This window comes from Aulostomus chinensis, chromosome 3 (genome assembly GCF_037954235.1).
Source record: "Aulostomus chinensis isolate RoL2024-O1b breed Wild chromosome 3, RoL_Achi_v1.0, whole genome shotgun sequence".
Classification (NCBI taxonomy): Eukaryota; Metazoa; Chordata; class Actinopteri; order Syngnathiformes; family Aulostomidae; genus Aulostomus; species Aulostomus chinensis.
This window is the reverse complement of record NC_141322.1, coordinates 8,383,820-8,392,777: the sequence shown is the minus strand read 5'-3', so window position 1 is coordinate 8,392,777 and position 8,958 is coordinate 8,383,820.

The following is an 8,958-nucleotide window of genomic DNA, read 5'->3' as shown; positions in this document are numbered from 1 at the left end:
GAAGGCCAAAATGAAAACTTCATGCATAACTCCAGTATTTTGAGGAAACCTCACTGAAATCCACCTGTAACTTCAAGTTTATGCATCTTTCTATGCTTTCAGGTGGAAACGTGGCTGAAAACTCACTTTGAACTAAAGTTATGGCTGTTTTGTGTCACAGGTCACAAATAGTGTTTTCTCAGCGAGAGAAGGCCAAAATGAACACTTCATGCATAACTCCTGTGTTTTGAGGAAAACTAACTGAAATCCACCTGTAACTTCAAGTTTATGCATCTTTCTATGCTTTCAGTTTGAAACTTGACAGAAAACTCACTTTGAACTAAAGTTATGGCTGTTTTGTGTCACAGGTCACAAATAGTGTTTTCTCAGCGAGAGAAGGCCAAAATGAACACTTCATGCAGAACTCCTGTATTTTGAGGAAACCTCACTGAAATCCACCTGTAACTTCAAGATTATGCATCTTTCTATGCTTTCAGGTTGAAACTTGACAGAAAACTCACTTTTAAAAAAAGTTATGGCATTTTTGTATCACAGGTCAAAAAAAGCGTTTTCTCAGCGAGAGAAGGCCAAAATGAACACTTCATGCATAACTCCTGTATTTTGAGGTAAACTCACTGAAATCCACCTGTAACTTCAAGATTAGGCATCTTTCTATGCTTTCAGGTTGAAACTTGACAGAAAACTCAATTTTAAAAAAAGTTATGGCATTTTTGTATCACAGGTCAAAAAAAGCGTTTTCTCAGCGAGACAAGGCCAAAATGAACACTTCATGCAGAACTCCTTTATTTTGAGAAAATTCACCGAAATCCACCTGTAACTTCAAGTTTATGCGTCTTTCTATGCTTTCAGGTTGAAACTTGACAGAAAACTCACTTTGAAAAAAAGTTATGGCTGTTTTGTGTCACAGGTCACAAATAGATTTTTCTCAGCGAGAGAAGGCCAAAATGAACACTTCATGCATAACTCCTGTATTTTTAGGAAAACTCACTGAAATCAACCTGTAACTTTTAGTTTATGCATCTTTCTATGCTTTCAGGTTGAAACTTGACAGAAAACTCACTTTTCAAAAAAGTTATGGCATTTTTGTATCACAGTTCACAAATAGCGTTTTCACAGCGAGAGAAGGCCAAAATGAACACTTCATGCATAACTCCTGTATTTTGAGGAAAACTCACTGAAATCTACCTGTAACTTCAAGTTTATGCATCTTTCTATGCTTTCAGGTTGAACCTTGACAGCAAACTCACTTTTAAAAAAAGTTATGGAACTTTTGTATTACAGGTCACAAATAGTGTTTTCTCAGCGAGAGAAGGCCAAATTGAACACTTCATGCATAACTCCTGTATTTTGAGGAAAACTAACTGAAATCCACCTGTAACTTCAAGTTTATGCATCTTTCTATGCTTTCAGGTTGAAACTTGACAGAAAACTCACTTTTAAAAAAAGTTATGGCATTGTTGTATCACAGGTCACAAAAAGCGTTTTCTCAGCGTAAGAAGGCCAAAATGAACACTTCACACAGAACTGTATTTTGAGGAAAACTCATTGAAATCCACCTGTAACTTCAAGATTATGCATCTTTCTATGCTTTCAGGTTGAAACTTGACAGAAAACTCACTTTTAAAAAGAGTTATGGCATTTTTGTATCACAGGTCAAAAAAAGCGTTTTCTCAGCGAGAGAAGGCCAAAATGAACACTTCATGCAGAACTCCTTTATTTTGAGAAAACTCACCGAAATCCACCTGTAACTTCAAGTTTATGCGTCTTTCTATGCTTTCAGGTTGAAACTTGACAGAAAACTCACTTTGAAAAAAAGTTATGGCTGTTTTGTGTCACAGGTCACAAATAGATTTTTCTCAGCGAGAGAAGGCCAAAATGAACACTTCATGCATAACTCCTGTATTTTGAGGAAAACTCACTGAAATCAACCTGTAACTTTTAGTTTATGCATCTTTCTATGCTTTCAGGTTGAAACTTGACAGAAAACTCACTTTTAAAAAAAGTTATGGCATTTTTGTATCACAGTTCACAAATAGCGTTTTCTCAGCGAGAGAAGGCCAAAATGAACACTTCATGCATAACTCCTGTATTTTGAGGAAAACTCACTGAAATCTACCTGTAACTTCAAGTTTATGCATCTTTCTATGCTTTCAGGTTGAACCTTGACAGCAAACTCACTTTTAAAAAAAGTTATGGAACTTTTGTATTACAGGTCACAAATAGTGTTTTCTCAGCGAGAGAAGGCCAAATTGAACACTTCATGCATAACTCCTGTATTTTGAGGAAAACTAACTGAAATCCACCTGTAACTTCAAGTTTATGCATCTTTCTGTGCTTTCAGGTTGAAACTTGACAGAAAACTCACTTTTAAACACAGTTATGGCATTGTTGTATCACAGGTCACAAATAGCGTTTTCTCAGCGTAAGAAGGCCAAAATGAACACTTCACACAGAACTGTATTTTGAGGAAAACTCATTGAAATCCACCTGTAACTTCAAGTTTATGCCTCTTTCTATGCTTTCAGGTTGAAACTTGACAGAAAACTCACTTTTAAAAAAAGTTATGGCATTTTCGTGTCACAGGTCACAAAAAGCGTTTTCTCAGCGAGACAAGGCCAAAATGAACACTTCATGCATAACTCCTGTATTTTGAAGAAAACTCACTGAAATCCACCTGTAACTTCAAGATTATGCATCTTTCTATGCTTTCAGGTTGAAACTTGACAGAAAACTCACTTTTAAAAAAAGTTATGGCATTTTTGTATGACAGGTAAAAAAATAGCGTTTTCTCAGCGAGAAAAGACCAAAATGAACACTTCATTCATAACTCCTGTATTTTGAGGAAATCTCACTGAAATCCACCTGTAACTTCAAGATTTTGCATCTTTCTATGCTTTCAGGTTGAAACTTGACAGAAAACTCACTTTTATAAAAAGTTATGGCATTTTCGTATCACAGGTCACAAAAAGCATTTTCTCAGCGAGAGAAGGCCAAATTGAACACTTCATGCAAAACTCCTGTATTTTGAGGAAAACTAACTGATATCAACTTGTAACTTCAAGTTTATGCATCTTTCTATGCTTTCAGGTTGAAACTTGACAGAAAACCCACTTTTAAAAAAAGTTATGGCATTTTTGTTTCACAGGTCACAAATAGCGTTTTCTCAGCGAGAGAAGGCCAAAATGAAAACTTCATGCATAACTCCTGTATTTTGAGGAAAACTAACTGAAATCAACTTGTAACTTCAAGTTTATGCATCTTTCTATGCTTTCAGGTTGATACTTGACTGAAAACTCACTTTGAACTAAAGTTATGGCTGTTTTGTGTCACAGGTCACAAATAGTGTTTTCTCAGCGAGAGAAGGCCAAAATGAACACTTCATGCATAACTCCTGTGTTTTGAGGAAAACTCACTGAAATCCACCTGTAACTTCAAGTTGATGCATCTTTCTATGCTTTCAGGTTGAAACTTGACTGAAAACTCACTTTGAACTAAAGTTATGGCTGTTTTGTGTCACAGGTCACAAATAGTGTTTTGTCAGTAATAGAAGCCAAAATGAAGACTTCATGAAGAACTCCTGTATTTTGAGGAAAACTCGCTGAAATCCACTTGTAACTTCAAGTTTATGCATCTTTCTATGCTTTCAGGTTGAAACTTGACAGAAAACTCACTTTGAACAAAAGTTATGGCATTTTTGTATCACAGGTCACAAAAAGCGTTTTCTCAGCGAGAGAAGGCCAAAATGAACACTTCATGCATAACTCCTGTATTTTGAGGAAAACTCACTGAAATCCACCTGTAACTTCAAGTTTATGCATCTTTCTATGCTTTCAGGTTGAAACTTGACTAAAAACTCACTTTGAACAAAAGTTATGGCTGTTTTGTGTCAAAGGTCACAAATAGTGTTTTCTCAGCGAGAGAAGGCCAAAATCAACACTTCATGCAGAACTCCTGTATTTTGAGGAAAACTCGCTGAAATCCACCTGTAACTTCAAGTTTATGCATCTTTCTATGCTTTCAGGTTGAAACTTGACAGAAAACTCACTTTTATAAAAAGTTATGGCATTTTTGTATCACAGGTCACAAATAGCGTTTTCTCAGCGAGAGAAGGCCAAAATGAAAACTTCATGCAGAACTCCTGTATTTTGAGGAAAACTCACTGAAATCCACCTGTAACTTCAAGTTTATGCATCTTTCTATACTTTCAGTTTGAAAACTGACTGAAGACTCACTTTAAATGAAAGTAATGGCTGTTTTGTATCATAAGTCAGAGAATTCTTTTATCAGTGCGAGGAGGCCTAAATAAATACTTCTTGCATAACTCCTGTATTTTGAGGAAAACTGAGTGAAATCAACCTGTATCTTCAAGTTTATGCATCTTTCTATGCTTTCAGGTTGAAACTTGACTGAAATCTCACTTTGAAAAAAAGTATGGCTGTTTTGTATCACAGGTCACAAATAGCGTTTTCACAGCGAGAGAAGGCTAAAATGAACACTTCATGAAGAAGTCCTGTATTTTTAGGAAAACTCACTGAAATCCACCTGTAACTTCAAGTTTATGCATCTTTCTATGCTTTCAGGTTGAAACTTGACTAAAAATTCACTTTGAAAAAAAGTTACGTCTGTTTTGTATCACAGGTCACAAATAGTGTTTTCACAGTGAGAGAAGGCCAAAATGAACACTTCATGCAGAACACCTGTATTTTGAGGAAAACTCACTGAAATCCACCTGTAACTTCAAGTTTATGCATCTTTCTATGCTTTCAGGTTGAAACTTGACTGAAAACACACTTTGAAAAAAAGTTATGTCTGTTTTGTATCACAGGTCACAAATAGTGTTTTCATAGTGAGAGAATGCCAAAATTAAAACTTCATGCAGAACTCCTGTATTCTGAGGTAAACTCACTGAAATCCACCTGTAACATCAAGTTTATGCATCTTTCTATGCTTTCGGGTTGAAACTAGACTGAAAACTCAGTTTGAAAAAAAGTTATGGCTTTTTTGTGTCATAGTTCCCAAATAGCGTTTTGTCAGTGACAGAAGGCCAAAATGAACACTTCATGCATAACTCCTGTATTTTGAGGAACACTGAGTGAAATCCACATGTAACTTCAAGTTTATCCATCTTTCTATTCTTTCAGTTTTAAACTTGACTGAAAACTCACTTTGAACAAAAGTTATGGCTGTTTTGTATCACGTCCCATATAGCGTTTTCTCAGCAAGAGAAGGCCAAAATGAAAACTTAATGCATAACTCCTGTATTTTGAGGAAAACTGGGTGAAATCCATTACTAATTTCAAGTTTATGCATCTTTCTATGCTTTCAGGTTGCAACTTGAATGAAAAGTCACTTTGAACAAAAAAAACATTTCGTACAGTACTCCTGACTGAACTCCACCTTTAACTTCTTTAACTTCAAGTTTATGCATCTTTCTGTGCTTTGTTTGATTTCTGTGATACAAAACAGCCATAACTTTCGTTCAAAGTGAGTTTTCAGTCAAGTTTCAAACTGAAAGCATGGAAAGATGCGAAAACTTGAATTTACAGGTGGATTTTATTCAGTTTTCCTCAAAATACAGGAGTTATGCATGAAGTGTTCATTTTGGCCTTCTCTTGCTGAGAAAACGCTATTTGGGACATGTGATACAAAACAGCCATCACTTTTTTTCAAAGTGAGTTTTCATTCAAGTTTCAACCTGAAAGCATAGAAAGATGCATCAACTTGAATTTATAGGTGGATTTCACTCAGTTTTCCTAAAAATACAGGAGTTATGCATGAAGTGTTCATTTTGGCCTTCTCTCGCAGAGAAAACGCTATTTGGTACATTTGATACAAAATAGCCAGAACTTTTGTTGAAAGTGAGTTTTCAGTCAAGTTTCAAACTGAAAGCATAGAAAGATGCATACACTTGAAGTTACAGTTGGATTTCACTCAGTTTTCCTCAAAATAAATGAGTTATGCATGAAGTGTTCATTTTGGCCTTCTCTCGCTGAGATAACGCTATTTTGGACCTGTGATACAAAACAGCCATAACTTTTTTTCAGTTCTAATTTTCACCTTCTGGTGCAACCTAGACACATCATCAGTGTTGTATCCTGGGGTCACGGGGTGTTTCGTGTCTCACAACAGACACCCTCGCCTAGGCGACCCAGCCGGGGTGATCAAGTCCCGGCTTATGTCTTGGTAGCTTTTGTGGTCCACGGATCGCCCCGCTTGATCCACAGCCATCTGGACGCCTTCTCTGCTGCGTCGGAGATGTTCTTGATGGCTTTTCTGTGCTGCAGTCCCTTCATTCCCAGCATCTTGAGTGCCCTGCTGAGAGACTGGCCGGCAAATCCTCTGCAACCGACCTCGATGGGGTTGCATTGGGTCCTCCATCCCTTGCTTCGGCATTCACCTGCCAGCTCCTCGTACTTGGCCCTCTTCCTCTCAAAGGCCTCCTCCATTCGGTCTTCCCAGGGGACAGTCAACTCCAGCAGGACCACCTGTCTTGTTGACTCTGACACTAGGACCATGTCAGGCCTGAGTGTGGTCACTGCAATGTTCTCCGGGAACTTGAGCTGTCTCCCTAGGTCGACCTTCAGCTGCCATTTTGGCCTTCTCTCGCTGAGAAAACACTATTTGTGACCTGTGATACAAAAATGCCATAACTTTTGTTCAAAGTGAGTTTTCATTCAAGTTTCACCCTGAAAGCATAGAAAGATGCATAAACTTGAAGTTACAGGTTGATTTCAGTGAGTTTTCTTCAAAATACAGGAGTTATGCATGAAGTGTTCATTTTGGCCTTCCCTCGCTGAGAAAACGCTATTTGTGACCTGTGATACAAAAATGCCATAACTTTTTTTAAAAGTGAGTTTTCAGTCAAGTTTCAACCTGAAAGCATAGAAAGATGCATAAACTTGAAGTTACAGGTGGATTTCAGTGAGTTTTACTCAAAACACAGGAGTTATGCATTAAGTGTTCATTTTGGCCTCCTCTCACTGATAAAACGCAGTCTTTGACCTGTGATACAAAAATGCCATAACTTTTTTTAAAAGTGAGTTTTCAGTCAAATTTCAACCTGAAAGCATAGAAAGATGCATAAACTTGAAGTTACAGGTGGATTTCACTCAGTTTTTCTCAAAATAAAGGAATTATGCATGAAGTGTTCATTTTTCCCTCCTCTCACTGATAAAACGCATTCTGTGATCTTGGAAAAAAACAGCCATAACTTTTTTTCAAAGTCAGTTTTCAGTCACAGTTCAACCTGAAAGCATAGAAATATGCATAAACTTCAAGTTTCAGGTGAATTTCACCCAGTTTTCCTAAAAATAAAGGAGTTATGCTTGAAGTGTTCATTTTGGCCTTCTCTCGCTGAGAAAAAGTTATTTGGTACATTTGAAACAAAACAGCCGTAACTTTTGTTCAAAGTGAGTTTTCATTCAAGTTTGAACCTGAAAGCATAGAAAGATGCATAAACTTGAATTTACAGGTGGATTTCACTCGGTTTTCCTCAAAATAAAGGAGTTATGCATGAAGTGTTCATTTTTGCATCCTCTCACTGATAAAACGCAGTCTGTGACCTGTGATACAAAACAGCCATAACTTTTTTTCAAAGTGAGTTTTCAGTCTAGTTTCAACCTGAAAGCATAGAAAGATGCATAGACTTGAAGTTACGAATGGATTTCACTCAGTTTTCCTCAAAATACAAGAGTTATGCATGAAGTGTTCATTTTGGTCTTCTCTCGCTGTGAAAACGATATTTGCGACCTGTGATACAAAACAGCCAAAACTTATGTTCAAAGTGAGTTTTAAGTCAAGTTTCAACCTGAAAGCATAGAAAGATGCATAAACTTCAAGTTACAGGTGGATTTCAGTGAGTTTTCCTCAAAATACAGGAGTTATGCATGAAGTGTTCATTTTGGCCTTCTATCGCTGAGAAAACGCTTTTATGGTACATTTAAAACAAAACAGCTGTAACTTTTTTTCAAAGTGAGTTTTCAGTGAAGTTTCAACCTGAAAGCATAGAAAGATGCATAAACTTCAAGTTACAGGTGGATTTTAGTGACTTTTCCTCAAAATACAGGAGATATGCATTAAGTGTTAATTTTGGCCTTCTCTTGCTGTGAAAACGATATTTGCGACCTGTGATACAAAACAGCCAAAACTTATGTTCAAAGTGAGTTTTCAGTCAAGTTTCAACCTGAAAGCATAGAAAGATGCAGAAACTTCAAGTTACAGGTGGATTTAACTCAGTTTTTCTCAAAATACAGGAGTTATGCATGAAGTGTTCATTTTGGCCTTCTCTTCCTGAGAAAACGCTATTTGGGACGTGATACAAAACAGCCATCACTTTTGTTCAAAGTGAGTTTTCAGTCAAGTTTCAACCTGAAAGCATAGAAAGATGCATAAACTTGAAGTTACAGGTGGATTTCAGTGAGTTTTCCTCAAAATACAGGAGTTATGCATGAAGTGTTCATTTTGGCCTTCTCTCGCTGAGAAAATGCTATTTGGGACATGTGATACAAAACAGCTATCACTTTTGTTCAAAGTGAGTTTTCATTCAAGTTTCAAACTGAAAGCATAGAAAGATGCATAAACTTGAAGTTACGAATGGATTTCACTGAGTTTTCCTCAAAATACAGGAGATATGCATTAAGTGTTAATTTTGGCCTTCTCTTGCTGTGAAAACGATATTTGCTACCTGTGATACAAAACAGCCATCACTTTTGTTCAAAGTGAGTTTTCAGTCAAGTTTCAACCTGAAAGCATAGAAAGATGCATAAACGTGAAGTTACAGGTGGATTTCACTCAGTTTTTCTCAAAATACAGGAATTATGCATGAAGTGTTCATTTTTCCCTCCTCTCACTGATAAAACGCATTCTGTGATCTTGGAAAAAAACAGCCATAACTTTTTTTCAAAGTCAGTTTTCAGTCACAGTTCAACCTGAAAGCATAGAAAGATGCATAAACTTCAA